Genomic DNA, 20,384 nt, shown 5'->3' on the forward strand with positions numbered 1-20,384 from the left:
TGAGACATGTAAGACAGTGATAGTACATTGAAATCTATAAAATAAAATGATGGAACACAAGAATGATATAATTAATAGAATCTCATCATGAGATATTCTTTTAATATAATATAAGTTAGTAATTATTAGAATCTCATCATGATATTAAGTATTACAATATTAAGTATTAATTGACACAATATTATAAATAAGAGAGTAAAAGAAAGATTGAGACCATACTTACTTCTCATAGTATGGCATAAAGACAAGTAGTATGCCATCCAAGTCTAAAGGTTGTAGAATTATACAAACATCATCTACCGTCTTCTTGGTATCACTAAGTACAGCTGAAAGAAGAGAATCGAGCATACAGATGCGATTCTGTACTGATCTAGGAAAGTGAGATATAACCGTACTACTGCAGCAATAAATAAACAAATGTTAGAAGCAGATTGAATCAAATGATTGAAGTATCAAGCCAAGAGATGCTCATATCAAACGTGAGGATGGCCATCATGACTTTGTCATTAGCCTCTTTCAAAGGGTCGGAGAGGATTGTAACTTCCTCGCTACCAAAAGTCAAAACACGAGGTTGCTTGCTAATGATGACCCTAACCTCAGAAGAGCTCCCCATTTCGTCCAATACAGCGGTTACATTAGGACAACTTATGGGCGTAGCAACCAATGTTTCCTCTGGATGCTCCACCACGTTATCAATAAATGTCTTAATGATAGATGACATAAATGCATATAGATGCAAGTCTGTATATGTCGACAATGAGGTTTCACCGCCTCTCAAATTAAAAATTTGAGCAAGGAGCAAAAAGCAGTTATATCCGACTCTCCACCCACAACTGTGGTCATCATTCTGCTTCGCTGCAGGGCATGTTACATACTCTATTTGATCTTCCAAGTCACCCTCCATTTGCATAAGTGCATCTATAGCACCTACCAACTTTCGAGTAGATCTACACATCAAAATAGAAAACATAAATGAATGTGTGCATTGCATAGGATGCATCTCATTGACATAATTATGACACAAGTAGGTTATACTTACTCTGACACACTGCCATGGATAGATGCTATTGAATTGACAAAGAAGCATTGCTTGGCTAAGATGTCCACAATTACCAAGCTCCAATGCAAGCTGCATTATCAATTAAGAATAATTATTATTTGATATAATCCTCCACAATGTAAGAGATAAGCTAGGTAGGGATTGATACTCACTCCTCGTGATATGCAGTAAAGATAACTCATGCCACAGTCAAATCAATAGGTTGCAACCACTTAAAAACATCATCTATGGTCTTCTGCTTATTGCTAAGTACACTAGAAACAAGAGGATCAACCATATATGCACATCTTTGTATATATAGGGGAAGCTGTTGTAAAACCATACTGCAATAAAAAGAAAAGAATATTAGTTCATTTGATCCAATGGAAATACAAAAGCATAAAGTCAGTAAAAAGTTTGTGTCAAACCTGAGGATGGCTATTATGACCTTGTCATTAACCTCTTTCTTGAAGTTTATGAGGATTGAAATGTCCTCTTCATCGAATATAAAAGTAAGAGGTTGTTCTCGAAGTTGAAACCTAACTTGAAATGACTTCTCCATTTGCTACAATGTATGATTATTTTCTAGAGTCATCCGCTGGATAGCCAGAGCAGCTTTGCTTTCTTGAGATGAGCTTTCTATATTCTCTACTCCAGCTATGTCCTCCTCATCCTCCTCCTCTCCCTTCTCCTATAAAAGGATAAAATAATTATGAGATTCAAAATTTTAAATTAATTATAAATTTAAAAAGACCTTTAAATGAATAAAGAAAATTAAACATAAGTTTTCATACCTCTACATATCTTCGTGGTCTTTTTATGTAACCTTCAGAGGCAAGGTCAGTGTCATATCCATCTTCTTATGCTTCCTTGCTATCGCAGGTGTCCTCACTATTATATCCAGAGCTTTGATCATTTTCATCATCTTTCTTGCTCTCATCATACATGATCATCTCTATGTCATCCTCTTCATGTGAGATCGGACCTTTCTTATCAAACTTTATTGTGAGAGAAGCCACGGTATCAAGGTATTCCAAGCAAGCAGGGCTCTCAATAATATTTACATTGTGTCCTTTTCTGATAAGAGCTTCAAACAGATGTCCCATTTGACACAATGTGACTTCCCATCTGGACGGTAGCAAAAATTCCATCATACTAATTAAAAGATCAGCACTTTTTGCTGGCCTTTCATAGTGATTTGCGTTGCGATGGAGGGGACTTGGAGCTTCATGCTCTTCCAACAGTAGTTGCAATCTCTTTGCATTCCCTCTTATATTGTTTTGTAAGGAGTGATCATTGTAAGGGCTCTTCATGCACAAGAAAAAGGTTTCTAGACTCTGTATCTTGAGACCGCATTCTCTCTTGTCCCTTTTTCTTGAGTATATACCATTGTAAATCTTAAGCTCATTGCCATATTCTTTTTCTAGGGTAGCATACATTTGTTCCTTGTCATCTTTATCAGCAAATATGACTATATTACATTGTCCCACTCTACCAATGGTGGTATGTAATATTCTGTCAAGGAGTTGACGAATGTCATCCGGTGATATTTCATAGACAAAGAAAAGCTGAGGTCTCTCCCAAGCAGTGTCGTCGGACAAAAAATCATTCAATGAAACTCCCTTGCACTCAACACTCTTTCTAGACTCTGAAATGATTTCACATATGAAAAAAAAGCCCTTGTTCAAAGTTTTTTCTTTTCTGAGAGTGTGCTTATTGATGAACTTTTGTGCATATGCATACACATTTTCTGGAATGCCACTTCTCATAGAGGGAGTAATTTCAGATCCATCATCTTCTACCTTCACCCATTTATGCGCCCAAGCCTTCTGTTTAGCTGACGGTAAAGCTGATGCCATCTGCCTCACAATGTTATGATCAATTTTACATTGGCTAATTGGAATATTTTTTTCTCCCAATAAATATTCAATTGCACTCTTTACTGCATCACGCTTGACCTGTTGGATGATGCAATCTTCCATGCAATGATCTTTATCCTTTTTGCCAAAAAACCATTCTTTGGACATTAATTTCTCTGCAACAAGACTTGCGTATTTGTCTGGTAGGTTTCTTAAAGGCCTCCACATCCGAGCTGTCATCTCTTTTTTCTTAATCTTCTTTGCCTTCTCTTTAATCAATGATGGAGCCTCATATGTGACATCTCCTTTCTCACATGCAAGACACACGTCTTTGATCTGATGAAAAACTTCATCACTATGGAAAAGTATGCTTGTGTTGATACCTATCCCTTACTGTCTTAAAGCTTGTAATCACCTCTGCTCTTTCCTGCTTTCCCCTTGGTACAATGGCACTCAAGCATGTGTAGAAGTCAACAAGATTATCCACTTCCACTTTAGTTGCAGTTCTTTTGAGAGTGGTCAAAGGAGAATTAAAAGTTTTCCATATGGTCCTAGCTTTGAGCAACATCTCTGAAGTGGAGGTGATTTTTCGTAGTGCATAAATGTCATGATTAAGTCTCTCCGACTCAATCAAATATTTTTTCTTGTTCTTGAAGATACAAATGCATGCAGAATAGTAGTGAAATTGAGGCACACTCGCGAAGGTTTGATAAGTAATTTCTCCTTTCTTGTATGCATCTCTAGAGCGCTCATTACAAGCATAGGCATAGTGCTGACCATCTATTGCCTCAAATGTACAATGAGCTAAGAAATTTCTCTTTGCATCCCTTATGTGTCGTTCTGGATCATTCACTGAACTCTGTCCTTCTTGAAGTGAGGGAACTTGTTTTCCGAGGAACTTAGTGAATTGCATCTCAAAATCTATAGGCTGAGAGAAATTGATGGATTGACTATAATCTCCCATGACTGGCCAAAATGATCTTGGACGGAGTACCAAATTAGAAACAACTGGTTTTTTTCCATCAATCAAAGCCTAAAAAATCTTTTTAGCATAGGTTGTATCTAAGGTCCTGCTGTTGGTGAAGACACTTGCTTTGACCACTGTTGAACCATGTATAACTTGAGTCTTCTGGCCCCATATATATCCTGGATCCTCATCTGTCACAGCCTCATTCAAGCGAAGATTTAGGTTCTTCATTGATAACATTTTTGCTTCTAGATCTGACTCCATTTCAAGACCATCCGCATCCTCTTCATGTTCTTCCTCTTCTCTTCTTTGCCCTTTCTTTGTATATGAACGACCTCTTTTTCTAGTTATAGGACTTGGAACTGTAGCTCGTGAAGTACTTGCCTTTTGCATTTAACGTCGAGGTTTATTTTTTAGGGGCTCAACGTGAACTACTTTAGATCGCCCTACTTCTTCTTCTATTGCCTTAACTTCAGGTATACTTAAGGGCTTCACTTGTTCTGTTATTCCATCAACTTCATGAGTTACACCATCTAATTGAGTAATACCATGAACAAGAGATGTGTGTGCATGTCCTGTCTTATCTGATGCATGTCGTGTCTCACTCAATTCAATTTCTGTATGAGATGCATGTGCATGTCCGGTCTCCACCAATTCAATTCCTGTCTCAGATGTAGATCCCTTGTAAGCATCCATGTGTACAAGACCCTCATCCATTGCTACAATGTGTTCTGTCTCATCCACTCCACTTCCTCTCTCATTTGTATTACCATGAACCAGGTCTACATGGCGTGTCTCATCACTTCCTTTCTCATGTGTGGATTCTTGTACCTTAGGTCCCTCCAATGAAGTTGAACCTTGTTCGATGACACCCTAAAAGTATTCAAGGATAATCTTTGACTGCATTTTTCTTGCTTCCTCAATGGGAAATTCCTCCCACACATGTTGAAGGATCTCCAATGCAGGAACCAATTCAGGAAATCTAGGTGCTTTTGGCGGCGGCATCACAAAGTGCATTGCATCTTTCTTAGAAAGAAGAAATGATCTGTTGCTCATTCTTGACTTTGTGTAAATCATCATTGTACTGCTGTCTTTTTTAATTTTTATTCCTACCAAGGTGCCCCCTTGAATCAAATTGCTCTTTGAGAAAGATACATTTGATGCCCACTCATCTTTCTCCAACTCTCTCTTTGTCATCACTAGAATGAGATTTCCTTTACTTAAGACCAAGAACCATGCTTTCTTTGTTGTGTCAACAACTGTCCAGTAAAGTAATAATAACGAATGTAAGTTAAACTACTTTTAAAATTTTAATTTAAAATGTAATAACATTAAAATTATACTTTTTATATTCCAAAACAAAATGCATTATAGTCTAAATTAAACTAGTAAATTGAAAATGAAAGTGAAACTCATTCTAAATTCAAAAACAAAGAAAAATTTAAAATTCAAGTTTCTACAAGTTTTGCTTTTAGCATACATTTGTCTTTTCACATCCACGCGTTTGTCTTTTGAAACACAAGGTTGTCTTTTATCACAATTTTCAAGTTTTCATATGTTTATCTTTTCAAACACAAGGTCGTCTTTTATCACAATTTTCAAGTTTTCACACGTTTATCTTTTCAAACACAAGGATTCATAGTTTAAAAAAAGGCGGGAAATTTGAATTTCTAGTTTCCACACGTTTCTCTTTTCAAACACCAAGGTTTATAGTTTTGTTTGTTTAAGTTTCGACTAAATCACACACCAATCTCCTCTAATATGCCTCATTGATCGTAGCTCCCAAATTCTTCCATCAAAACATCTCTCCTTTATCTCTTCTTGATCGTCGCCCACTCATTTTTTCTCCTCATTGGTAAGATTTTCTATCTCGATCGTACTTTCTCTTGTGCCCTTCCTCTCTAAATTTTCATCAAACACCAAGGTTTATAGTTTTGTTTGTTTAAGTTTCGACTAAATCACACACCAATCTCCTCTCATATGCCTCATTGATCGTAGCTCCCAAATTCTTCCATCAAAACATCTCTCCTTTATCTTTTCTCGATCGTCGCCCACTCATTTCTCCTCTTCATTGGTAAGATTTTCTATCTCGATCGTACTTTCTCTTGTGTCCTCCCTCTCTAAATTTTCATCTCTAGTCCATCTCTCTCACTCTTCTCTCTCTCTCTTTCCTCTCCGCCCTAGTCTAAGTTTCCTCTCATCTTAGTCTACTCTCTCCCCTCCTCTTCATTTCCCCTCTCTCTCTCTCTCTCCCACTCTCTCCTCACCTTTTCCCTCTCTCTCACTTGCGCTCCCCACTCTCTCTCTCACTTGTCGCGGCCTCCCCCCTCTCTCTCTCTCCCCTCCCCCCTCTCTCTCTCCCCCCCTCTCTCCCTCTCGCTGCCGCGGCAGCGGCCTCCCCCCCTCTCTCTCTCTCTCCCTCTCTCTCTCTCTCCCCCCCTCCCTCTCTTTCGCTGCCGTGGCAGTGGCCCCCCCCTCTCTCTCTCTCTCCCCCCTCTCTCTCGCTGCGCCTCCCCCCTTCTCTCTCTCTCCCCCCCTTCTCTCTCGCTGCCGCGGCAGCGGCCCCCCCTCTCTCTCTCTCCCTCCCCCTCTCTCTCACTGCCGCACCCCCCCTTCTCTCTCCCCCCTCCTCTCTCGCTACTGCGGCAGCGGCCCCCCCTCCTCTCCCACCCCCTTCTCTCTCTCACCCCCCCTTCTCTCTCGCTGTCGCGGTAGCGGCCCCCCCTCTCTCTCGCTGCTGCGCCCCCCTCCTCTCTCTCTCCCCCCTCCCCTCCCTTCTCTCTCTCTCCCCCCCCTTCTCTCTCGCTGCCACGGCAGCGGCCCCCCCCTTCTCTCTCTCTCTCCCTCCCCCTCTCTCTCGCTGTCATGGCCCCCCCTCTCTCTCTCGCTGCCGCGGCAGTGGCCCCCCCTCTCTCTCTCCTCTCCCCTCCCCTCCCTCCCTCTCCCCCCTCCCTCTCCCCCCCCTCTCTTCGCTGCCGCAGCAGTGGCCTCCCCACCCTGTCTCTCTCTCCTCCCCCCCTTTCTCTCCCCCCCCTCCGGCCCCCCCCTCCTCTCTCTCTCTCCCTCCCCCTCTCTCGCTGCCGCATCCCCCCCTTCTCTCTCTCCCCCCCTCCTCTCTCGTTGCCGCGGCAGCGGCCCCCCTCTCTCTCTCCCCTCCCCTCCCCTCCCTCTCCCCCCTCTCTCTCGCTGCCCCCCCTTCTCTCTCCCCCCCCCTCCTCTCTCGCTGCCGTGGCAGTGGCCCCCCCCTCTCTCTTCCCTCTCCCCCCCTCCCTCTCCCCCCCCCTCCTCTCTCGCTGCCGCGGCAGTGGCCCCCCCTCTTTCTCTCCCCTCCCCTCCCCTCCCCTCCCTCTCCCCCCTCTCTCTCTCTCCCCCCCTCTCTCTCGCTGCCCCCCCTTCTCTCTCTCCCCCCCTCCTCTCTCGCTGTCGTGGCAGTGGCCCCCCCCTCTCTCTCTCTCCCTCCCCTCTCTCTCGTTGCCCCCCCTTCTCTCTCTCCCCCCCTCCTCTCTCGCTGCTGCGGCAGTGGCCCCCCCTCTCTCTCTCTCCCTCCCCTCTCTCTCGTGCCCCCCCCTCTCTCCCCCCCGTTCCTCTCTCGCTGCCGCGGTAGCCCCCCCCTCCTCTCTCTCCCCCCTCCCCCCCTCCCTCTCCCCCCCTCTCTCCGCTGCCACGGCAGTGGCCTACCCCCCTCTCTCTCTCTCTCCTCCCCCCCTCTCTCTCTCCCCCCCCTCTCTCGCGCTGCCGTGCCTCCCCCTTCTCTCTCTCCCCCCCTCTCCTCTCTCGCTGCCGTGGCAGCGGCCCCCCCTCTCTCTCTCTCCCCCCCTCCTCTCTCGCTGCTGCCGCAGCTGCCCCCCCTCTCTCTCGCTGCCGCGGCCCCTCCCCTTCTCTCTCCCCCCCTCCTCTCTCGCTGCCGTGGTAGCGGCCCCCCTCTCTCTCTCCCCTCCCCTCCCCTCCCTCTCCCCCCCTCTCTCCGCTGCCGCGGCAGTGGCCTCCCTCCCCTTTCTCTCGCTGCCCCCCCTTCTCTCTCTCCCCCCCTCCTCCTCTCTCGCTGTGCCGCGGCCCCCCCTCTCTCTCTCTCTCCCTCCCCCTCTCTCTTGTTGCCGCGCCCCCCCTTCTCTCTCTCCCCCTCCCTCCTCTCGCATTGCCGCCTCTCTCTCTCCCCTCCCCTCCCCTCCCTCCCCCCCCTCCCCTCCCTCTCCCCCCCTCTCTCCGCTGTCGCGGCAGTGGCCTCCCCCCCTCTCTCTCTCCCCCCCCTCTCTCCCCTCTCTTCCCCCCCCTCCCCCTTCTCTCCGCCCTCCCTTTCTCTCCCCTCTCTTTCCCCCCCCTTCTCTCCTCTCTCTCCCTCTCTCTTTCTCTCTCTCTCTTTTGCTGCCGAGGCAGCAAGACTCTCTCTCTTATAATCTCTCTCTAAAAATCTTTCCTTTACTTTTCTCTCTCTAAGTTCTCTCTCTATAATAAAATTTCAAAGAATACAAATTTTAAAAAAAGTACCTGGAAAAAAGTTGAAATCTATGCTTGTGCTTGCTTTTGCTCTTCCTCCTCTTTTTGCTTCTCCTCTTGCTCTTCCTTGTTGAAATGAGAGAAACAATGAGAGAAGGAGAATATATATAAGAAAAACTAGGGTTTTAAGTGCTTCTCTCTCATTGGTCCTTCTATAACATTATCTCCTCTCCCATTGGCCTCTCTATTAGATTATCTTCTCTCTCTCTCCCACCCACTCCCATCCTCCCACCCCATTCCCACTCCCACCCCCATCCTCCCACCCCATTCCCACTCCCACTCCCACCCCCATCCTCCCACCCCAGCTCCCCCATTCTCACTCCCACGCCCACGCCCATTCTTTCACCTTCCCCATTCCCACTCCCTCTCCCACTCCCATCCTCCCACCCCACCCCTCCCACTCCTACCCTCACCCCACCCCCACCTCCCCCATTCCCACTCCCACTCCCACTCCCATTCTCCCACCCACTCCCATCCTCCCACCTCCACCTCTCACTCCCACTCCCATCCTCCCACCCCCACCCCCACCCCTCCCCCCCCATTCCCACTCCCATTCCCACTCCCACTCCCATTCTCCCACCCTCATCCTCCCACCTCACCCCTCCCACTCCCATCCTCCCACTCCCTCTCCCACTCCCACTCCCATTTTCCCACCCCCCCACCTCCCCCATTCCCACTCCCACTCCCATTTTCCCACCTCCCCCATTCCCACTCCCTCCCCCATCCTCCCACCCCACCCCTCCCACTTCCACCCCCACCTCCCCCATTCCCACTCCCATCCTCCCACCTCACCCCTCCCACTTCCACCCCCACCTCCCCCATTCCCACTCCCATCCTCCCACTCCCACTCCCCACCCGTCCCACTCCCACTCCCATCCTCCCACCCTCACCCCACCCCCACCTCCCCCATTCCCACTCCCTCTCCCACTCCCACTCCCATTCTCCCACCCCCACCCCCACCCCCACCTCCCCCATTCCCACTCCCTCTCCCACTCCCACTCCCATCCTCCCACCCCCACCCCCACCCCTACCCCCACCGCCCCCATTCCCACTCCCTCTCCCACTCTCCCTTTCTCCCACTACCACCCTCCCACACTCCCTTTCTCCACTTTTCCACTCTCCCTTTCTCCCACTACCACCCTCCCAACTATCAATTCCACTATTACTTATGAATTCTAATTAAAACTATTACATAAATAAATGATATTACTTGAAAACACTCATAGGATTTAAGGTTTAGGATTTCGTGGTTTGGGTTTAGGATTTGGGGTTTGGTGAGTTAGGGTTTAGGGTTTAGGGTTTGTGAGTTAGGAATTAGGGTTTGTGAGTTAGGGTTAGGGTTTAGGGTTTGTGAGTTAGGGTTTAGGGTTTGGTGGTTTGGATTTGATATGAGAATCTGGTCTAGAGTATTGCCATCCAACGGCAAATTCCAACACATGAAGAATTTCAGTCAGTTCTACTTGGTGAAGAACTCAGGACTCAGGCCATTCAAGCACGTAAAGGTCATTCTAATGATCAGGCATTCACCGCTTCAGACAGAAGCAGAGGCAAAGGCAGAAACAGAGGTAGATCATATCAGAAAAGTGGTCAAAATCAAAGTCAGAATCAACATCAGCATCAGCAGCATCCTCAGCAAGATCAAAATCAGCAAAGAGGAAATCATTCCAACCGAGGAAGATTCCAAGGACGAGGGAATGCATCCACCAATGTGTCAAACATTCAATGCAACTATTGTCACAAGTTTGGACACTATGAAAGAGATTGCCGCAAGAAGCAGTATGACCAAAGCGGTCAATCCAGGGAATTCCCGAGGAAGAGGAAATCATCGTGGTGGACATTCTAGTCACAGTCATTTTGCAAATGAACATGGCAATATGTTTCTTGCAAGTGAGGAATTGCATCAGACTGATACAATGCACCTAGACACTGATTTCAATCCCAAAGAGGATTTCAGCTATCAAGTCGACCAAGTGGAACAGGATCCTTGGTACATCGACAGCGGTGCATCATCTCATATGACAAATCATCAGGAATGGTTCACAGAAATGAAGCCATTAGAAGGTCAAAAGAATGTCATCTATACAGCAGACAATACACCAAATCCGGTTCAAGGGACAGGTGTTATCCCGATGAAAAATTTCACTGGACACCAGCCACGCATTGGGCATCTCCGCATATTTGGTTGCATAGCATATGCCCACATACATGATGATCAACGCAGGAAATTGGATGCGAAGTCACGCAAATGCATCATGGTTGGCTACAGTGAAGAAAGTAAAGCATACAAATTGTATGATCCCATCAACCGCAAAGTCATTATCTCCAGAAATGTAATCTTCGATGAGGAATCAGAATGGAAAACCTCACCTACACAGGAGATAGAAGCATCGACTTCACAATCATCTACAGAACAGGTTGATGAAGAAGAGCAAGAATTTCCAGCAACACCCCAATCAGCGTCACAGCAGCTCAGACGGTCTACTAGGGAAAGCAGACCACCAGCCAGATTGACATATGCTCAGAAAGGCAAAGCAATTCAGGTGGAAACCACCAACTATGCTCTTATGACTACCATCATGGCTACAGAAGAGCCAGTGTACTTCGAAGACGCAGTAGATAAGCCAGAATGGCAAACTGCAATGAATGAAGAAATGGATGCTTTGTATAAAAATAACACTTGGGTATTATGCGACCTTCCACCAGGAAAGAAGGCCATAGCCAACAAATGGGTATACAAAGTGAAGTACAATCCAGATGGCAGTATTCAAAGATACAAAGCCAGATTAGTTGCAAAAGGATTTGCACAACAATTTGGCCAAGATTATGATGAGACTTATGCTCCAGTAGCAAAGATGGATTCCATACGGTTCTTGATATCACTAGCGACACTCAGTAAATGGAATGTGTATCAGCTCGATGTCAAGAATGCATTTCTCAATGGTTATCTAGACGAGGAAGTCTACATGCAACAACCAGCCGGTTATGTTGAACCAGGAAAGGAGAACAAGGTTTGCCATCTCAAGAAAAGTCTCTACGGCTTAAAGCAAGCACCCAGAAGTTGGTACAGCAAAATTGACAAGTATTTTGCTGATCTGGGATACATGAAGTCCAATGCAGATCATACTCTCTACTACAAAGTTCAAGGGGAAGATATTACTATTGCACTTTTGTACGTAGATGATCTGATTGTGACGGGAAGCAAGGATAGCTTCATCAAAAAGCTAAAACAAGACTTATCTGCAGAGTTCGACATGAAAGATCTTGGACTTATGCACTATTGTCTTGGAATTGAGTTCTGGAGAGATTCAGATAGCACATTCATGAGTCAGCTCAAATATGTTGACAGTCTCCTGAAGAAGTTTCATATGGCAGATTGCAAGACTGCAGCCACTCCCATGGAACAGAGTTTGAAACTTACTAAAGATTCAGAAAAGCCTACAGTCAATGATAGATACTACAGGCAACTCATTGGATCTCTTATATATCTGACAATCACACGGCCAGATATTTGTTATGCAGTAAGCTCACTAGCACAGTTTATGGCAAATCCAAAACAGTCTCACTGGAATGCAGCCAAAAGAGTCTTGAGATACATCAGAGGTACAAGACAATTTGGGATAGAATACAAAGGAAGTCATCCACGGTTTCATGGATACTGTGATAGTGACTATGCTGGAGATCATGAGACCGGGAGATCGACACAGGGATATGCATTTTTCCTTGGTCAAGGTGCTATATCATGGTTGTCAAACAAACAGCCAACTGTTTCTTTGTCTTCGACTGAAGCAGAATATAGAGCACTCACTACAGGTGCATGTGAGGCTATATGGCTCAGAAGACTATTGTCAGAAATAGATTACTTTGATGAGTCAAAGCCAACAACAATATACTGTGATAATCAATCGGCTCAAGCATTGGCCAAAAATCCAGTATATCACTCCAGAACAAAGCACATTGATGTCAGAGAGCACTTCATCAGAGAAAGAGTGTTACTTGGTGACATCACACTGCAGCATTGTGATAGCAAAGAAAATGTTGCAGACATCTTTACCAAACCACTCGATAAAGAGCTATTCGAGAAACACCGACTAGCTCTTGGTTTGATGCAGAGGAAGGACATTCCCATTAAAGGGGTGTGATGGAATGTAATGCTCAGTCCTTCTTCGATTCCCCAGAATCATCATCTTGAGGGAAGGCCTACTTCATGATGTTGATCTTGAGGGAAGGTGTTGAGAGTTCATGCTCAACATCATGTGATCATGTGTGCATAGCACCATCACGTGATCATATGTGCATAGCACTAACCTTATAGAGTGCTATAAAGGAAAGGGTTAGCTCCCCTAACCCTAACCCTAAAAGGGTTTGTATATATTCTATTTTTTCAACTAATTCTAGTGTACAGTTAGTCATTTGTGGTGTGCTCTCTAGCTGTGCCCTCTCTCCTCATCTCCACTCTTCTCCTCTCCCGGGGGATTCACTCTTCATTAAAGGGGGACGTCACCTGCGTGCATGAACTTCAAGAAAACCCCCTATTTAAGATCCATGTAGGATGATAAAACACCCCTATTTAAGCTTATAAGATACCACTAAAATTCTATTATGTCCCCCCCTTTCCTTAAATCTACGTTCTTTCTCAAGAATTTAGATTACACAATAAGAAATTTAGACTACTTTTCTTGTCACTATTTAAAACCATACACAAAACCAAACTTGTTGGGACTAGTTACCCAAGGTAGCCTATACTATGTCCCCCCCTCTTAAATATGGCATGGGCCCCCTAGCTTAAATTCAATATTGGGAAAAAACAAAAAGGGCCCCCACCCCTAATGTATAAGCTTATTCCTCATTTCAGAAAACCCCCCTATTGTACACTCACGTGATATCATAAGTTCCCCCATGTGAATCCCCCGGGTCTCCTCTCCCCTCTTCATATTTTGTCACCCCCCACTGGTTGACTCTAACATCCCACCAAGCTAGCCACGTATGCAATGTTGGTAGCTCAACACTTCTTGCTCTCTGCACCACTCTCTGAAGCCTCCTTCTCTAGGTCATTGGTGGAATGGTTTCAAGTACTTCTTCGAACATTTGATCATCTAGCGGCTCCACAACAACCCCATCCTTTGCTAGCATCATATCCATCACAAACTCTTGTTCCACAAACACCTCGATACTTTTGCAAGATGAATTTCTATTCAACTTAGCACGCATTGAAACAAGATCCTCTACTTGCATTTCCTTTGCTCGACCTCTACCTTTTTCAAATGGAGGGTCATGGAAACCCACATGCACTGCACATCTTGTTGTCTTCACTCGTTCATGGGGAAAGCAATAATATATAATAGCATTGCATAGGTGAACACACTCTGGTATTGCATCACAATCCTTGCACACAAGTGACCCCAAAGCTGGATTAATGGGACCAGGTAGAGGAGGCCTCCTAAGCTTTCCTTTCCACTATGTATCATTAAAAACTTCCATTCATTCAAGGAAAGGACAATCCAAATTACAACATCTCAAATAACCTGAACATCTACTCATCCTCACAACACCATTGAAGCAGTCTTACGAACGTGTGGAATATTTTGTCCAAACATGGCCATCAGCATTCTGTTCCATTCCAAACATTGGTGAACCCTTAGGCATAGGTGGAAGTTCAAAGACAATATATCCATCATAAGTTAGAGGAAGCTTAATAACCTTCTCCACCCGAATTGCAAATTTGAGTGCAACATGAAGATAACTATTCAAAGGCACCCTCTCTATAAGTGAACCCACACTATTCACCCCAGGATTCATAAGTCACCATAAGTACCTCTCTTATCAAGCACATGAACTCGTAAAGTTGATTGTTGGCTGCCACTAATCTTGAACCCTTTTTGACCATCCTCTAAGTTCACCATTGGAAGCACAATGGCAAGCTCATCTATTCTGATTTCTTGATGCAGCTCAATGTCCTCATTCTCAATGTGAAAGTGTTCCTTAAGCTCCACCAATGAAACCTCTAGGAAAGGAGTGTCATAACGAATGGTCAATGATTCATGTTCTCCAAAGCGAGAATGAAAACTAAAAATGGCATGATTCAAATGCTAAAGCCAAGATGTAGTACTAGGCGACACCAACCAGAGAACAAGAGAAAATCTAGCTACACAAAGGTTCTAGAGACAGGGAGGCAAAAGAAGAAATGGAATAGATGAGTTGGAGACCGAAGAGAATGGAGTAGAGAGAAGTGTTGAAAGAGACACTGAAAGGGATTATGGGAGAGAAGAGATGGAGCAAGTTTGTCTCTCTATGTGTCAAATGCAAATGGCTTGCTACTAAAAAGTTTGTAGAGTTGCCACTATTAGCATCCAAGATGGTCGTTTAACTATAAGTCTTTATTGAAAAATATGTGTTTATTTGTTTAGAATAATGGTAATCATTGAACAAGATACCAGCATGGAGATAGTAACTTGAACGACGCCTCCATGCATTTCATTCAGTAAGCGTGTACATTTGATAGAAATGAATAAAGAGACAAGTCACTTTCAAATTTATATATTGGTATTGAAAAATCAAATATTAATAATTACTATATTTTACTAGCAATAGTTAGAAAGGAATAGAAACACATATTATAAGACAAGAACTTATACATAACAGTTTTATATTAATATATAACACTTTTTCTAATATTGATGGACAATTTTTTTCTCAAAAAAATAGTTGAACACAAAAAATACAACTAAATGAGTAGTATTTCAAATCTATGCCTAAATTGAAAACTATCAAAATGTGTGTCTTCTCAAATCTATATCTAAATTTAAAACTATAAAAATGTGTTAGTTCACTTCATGTTTGCATGAACGAGCAATATTACTATTCCCCCACCTACCATTTATGCGGTTGACATCATGAGGATGAATTCTCAGATCTTATTCTTTACATGCAAGATAATTTCTCAAATTTTGCCTATACACTTGGCCACACTTCAAAAAGATGGGTTCCCATAGATTACATAAAGTATCTGTTCGTAGAGGAACCTAAGTTTGTAAAGCACTTGGATTGTTTTTGTGACAACCTTACACATGAAGGGTTTAGGACAGTCGAAGTTCAAGACATCCTAGACATAGGGAACACAGGAAATACAGGCACCAAATTCCTTTCATGGGAGATGATATTCATCTTCCTTCTCCAAGAAGGAAATTTAGATGAAGAAGCCTCATCATCTAGCACCCCCTCTAGTAGAACTGGTGATCTGGTCGTCCCTAGACTAGACTCGGACATCTACATGGAAGAGAGTCTTGATGATCCAATAGAGGAGATGGAAGCAGCTCAAGCATTGAGCCTACTTCAAGAGCTCCTAGTAGAGTAAAAATCTACATCGGAGACTGTTGACCCAGACTCAAAATTATGGTCCTTGTCCCTCCTCATCATCGATGGAGAAGAGTACGTATTCCTCCATGACATAGAGATTCTTTTTGGACTACGAGAGGATGAGGCACTCGGAGTCCTATCGGGGTTTGATGTTGACATAAGTGTCAAAGATCCCAAAGGTCTTAGGTACCGAAGATCAGACAATGGAAGACTTTCTCTTGACAACACTGGTTTCAATGAGGGATGCAGACAACACTTATTTCATTAATTTTGGACTCATATGTCTACTTTTGGACTATTCCTTAAAATCCTTTCCAACTGAAAAGTTTACTTTATGAAACTGTCATTCAAGAATCAAAAGTTTACTTTCTGGCACTATCATTTTCACATAAGACATTTCAAAATATCTCTCTACAATGTTGTACAAATAATGCAAAAACTACTATTAAATCCTAAATTTTATTTCTTGTTTATAAGAATCATATTCTTAAAATAAAAAATCCGAGTTATTAGTTTAAATCCACGAAAAACCATGCTATTGAGGATTCACAAAATTTTAAAAATGTATACATAAGAGACCTGTAAGACTCTTTTTACTTTCAATGCAAAAAACTATAACACTCTTGAATATTCAAGAAATTAAAAGGTTTATATACACATGAGACATGATGGAAGCCTCTTTTGTACTCCAAAAAATAGCAATAGCTATGCTTGCAATTTTACATTATCATGTCATAAGTTTCACAACAAATATTGCTCTGGATGAGTCTTTGTACAAAGGATCTCCTGTGGCCTTTTTGATAATTTGATTTTTCCTTTACAATGAGTTTAGTACAAATGGGCGATCCAAACATTTGCTTGTTTGAATGTCCTTTTCTATCATGATCACAGAAATGAGTGATTAACATTTGCTTGTTCAGAATGTCCTTTCTATTGTCACTTGTCGCTTGGGTGCCATCTTCATTCACTCTCATCTGACAACCACCACCACCTTCTATTTCACCTTTGGATTTCTCGCTGAATTCTTTTATAGGAGCCCATGTTGGATGCATTTCTTTGCTCGGGATTGAAGTTAAGAGAGAGTAAGGTTCTTCAGGTTCCCATTTTGTATCAAGAGAATAGTGTTGCCATTGCATCACTGGTTTTTCATCCTTTAAGAAAAATCGAAAATAGTGTGGAGCACTATGACCAATCAGGGCATCACCACCTTTTTGTATGAAAGGTAGAATAAAGCTCTTCCAATCATACATCCTCTCAACCATTGAGCATATTGTTCCTTCCTTACGGCCACCAACTTGCCTCCCACATTCTCTTATCAAGTCATCCATTGTCTCCATGTCCTTGTGTTTTAGTTCTCTTGAAACTGTGCTAAATACCTGATCGATATCCTCATGTGTGTGCCCAACCAACAAAAACCCACTCATTGAAGATTCTATGAGCGATTAGCATTGAGCAAAATGCAAAGAAGAGTACATTCTTATTCTCTCGTCCGCAATTGTCTGCTTGTACTCTCAAAGTTGCTTTTTCTGCATGTACATTGTGAATTGCCTTCATAACGGACGTTACAACTTGATTGCTATCGTGTAGATACAAGGAATCAATCCATATGTCTGCAAAAAACTTAAATCCGTGCACTAACACTCCACATAGATGTGTCTTTAAAAAGTATTTGCCTTGTAGCTTAGGTGGAGTGTTAACGAATCGAGGTAATGTTGTTGTATTTTGATCCATACCATCTATAATAATGCACATGTACTCATTTGGGTGAGAAATAGCTTGCTCCTTCCAAAATGCATATTTTATTCTAGAATGTTGAACAAGTCCATGATGAAATTCTCTCTTTCTTTTGTAAGCTCCTTTTTGTTCTGGAGATGTTGCACTCTCAAGTGCTCGCTTTAGATCATCACAGTCGTTGCACTTTGACATTTTTTGCCTCTTTGGGATTTTAACATGTCCAAAGCTTTTTTTCCAAAGAGTATACAAAGTATGAAAAGATGCCGGTGCATGCCCTCTTTGCCTCTGTGTTTCTCCAATAGAGTTAAATACTTCTTTTTTGGTCAAACCTATCGGAAGATGCATTTCTGATAGGTGGGGTTGCGGTAAAGCATTTTCATAAATGTAATCTTTCAAAATTGCTGTTGCTGCAACAGTTGAGGCTCTTGTTTTGGGCCTTCCTATGTTTCCATGAATGTTAAATTTAACTCCATACTTTGCTTTATTAGCCAAATTCCAATATGTGCCATGTGATAATCCTGTAATAATGCGATATGCATTATTGCATATACTTTTTCCATTTATAAGAGGCCTTATTTGATGTCCTGAACTTCGCCTTCTCTTATCATTTATAAGAAAGCAAGACAATCTCGTGAGTAGGTATTCATTTCTTCTGCTTCCTTTCCTTTGCCAGACATGTTCTCTACAACCCTTGATGTCATGTAAGTTAATGGATCGCATACATGTATGCTTACAGCATGTAGATCGCATTGCTTTTAGCATAACATCTTCATTCATTACTCTTATTCTCTTTGGTTGCTTTTCTGGATCTGCCTGCACTCGTTGTCTTTTCATGCATCTGTATGTCCGTTTTGGGACCTTCTGTACATTCTTATTTGGATTTGTGTAGTTCTCCTTGTAAGATTTATTTGTCACGTTGTTTTCATGAGATGTTGCATCCTTGATCTTATCACTCTGACAGTCAAATACTGAATATTCCTTTGTTGATGTCATCCTTGCTTTTGATACATTCGTCAAACCATTTGTAACATTTACAAGTTCACAATCAAAGTCAAACACCGAATAGATCTCATCCCTACTTTTGATACAATCGTAGAACCACTTGTCACAATGGCATTAGAGTGTCCCGAATGATCTTTAAACTCATCTATTCCTGAGAGAACATCACTCATTAATGCACTTTCTATGGAGTTCATAACTCCATAGTCAGTGGTGATAGAGTGTCCAGAATGATCTTCAAACTCATCTATTCCTGAGAGAACATCGCTCATTGATGTACTTTCTATGGATTTCATAACTCCATAGTCTTGAAACTCCTCTACTCCAAAGAGAACATCACTCATTATACTATCGTGCATGATTTCCATAATTCCATAGTTACCTGCTTTGACTCCAAGAACTTTATCAGTATCCATGAAGCCATCCATGCTTGAAAATATAACACTTTTGACATCTTTGCCCAAGTTCTCAATGTGCATGAACTCATCCACCCCGAAATATTTTTCTTTCTCGGTACCAATGAACTCATCGACTTCTGATAAGATGGCAGTGCTATAGTTGAGTGCATTGGAATCATCCATCTCTGAAGGAATAGAGCTTGGTACATTGGCATATTCTTTCAATTCTTTGATGTTGTAGTATACAATATGTTTATCATTAAAAACCACATGCCGAGTCTTTCCAATCTTTAAAAATTGCATGCTCCATCTCAAATCCTTACCTACCTCATAGTAGGGACCATCCAATGACATTGAGTTATCATCCATACCATCATCAGTAACTTTTTGAATTCTCATCTGTGCAAATGTCCAGTGTTTAACTTGTTCAAATCCCAAGACTTGACCTTCTGCTACATACTTATTTGTAAATGATAACATTTGTAAAATATCTCCCGCTCTAAAATCCAAAGATATGCACTTTGTATTCCTGATGACATGTGTTGGATAAGTCTCATCTCTGTCCCATGCAATAAATGCTTTGTTGGAAGTATTATAGGGCATAACATCTCCAAGGATTTCCATATCCCCACACTTATGCTTTAGCTCAACATGTGCACTAAGAATCCTTGATACGATAACCGCCACCTTATCTTCGCCAAGTCTTCTAAAGTGACAAATAGAATTTGGATCACTTTCATGGATTGTAGCAAATGCAACTACTTCTCTTTTGCAACATAAAATCACCTCCATCCCCGGAACAAATTTTGTAGCCATCTCCTTTGTGAGTTTCCTTTGCAAACAAGCTGTAACAACCATTATAAAGAACATTAGTCTCTTCTCAATAATCTACTTTATTAATGATTTAAAAATCTAGAACTTGTTTGAAAATTTAATTAGACACTAACCAATAACAACCGTAAACTAATAACAACCCTAAACCCTAAACCAAACCAACCCTAAACCCTAAACCCTAAACCCTCAACCCTAGCCAATAACAACCCTAAACCCTAAACCCTAAACCCTAAACCCTAAACCCTAACCCCCAAACCCTAAACCCTAAACCCTAACCCCCAAACCCCAAACCCTAACTCCCAAACCCTAAACCCCAAACCCTAAACCCTAAACCCCAAACCCCAAACCCTAACTCCCAAACCCCAAACCCTAAACTCTAAACCCCAAACCCTAAACCCTAACTCACAAACCCTAAACCCTAACTCCTAAACCCGAAACCCTAAACCCTAAACCCTAAACCCTTAACCCTAACCCCCAAACCCTAAACCCTAAACCCTAACCCCTAAACCCTAAACCCTAACTCGCAAACCCTAAACCCTAAACCCTGAACCCTAAACCCTAAACCCTTAACCCTAACCCCCAAACCCTAAACTCTAAACCGTAACTCTTAAACCCTAAACCCTAAACCCTAAACCCTTAACCCTAACCCCCAAACCCTAAACTCTAAACCCTAACCCCCAAACCCTAAACCCTAACTCCCTAAACCC

Source organism: Dipteris shenzhenensis, chromosome 20, assembly GCF_047967505.1.
Source record: "Dipteris shenzhenensis isolate YYH24624 ecotype China chromosome 20, Dip_SZ_1.0, whole genome shotgun sequence".
In the NCBI taxonomy this organism is placed as follows: Eukaryota; Viridiplantae; Streptophyta; class Polypodiopsida; order Gleicheniales; family Dipteridaceae; genus Dipteris; species Dipteris shenzhenensis.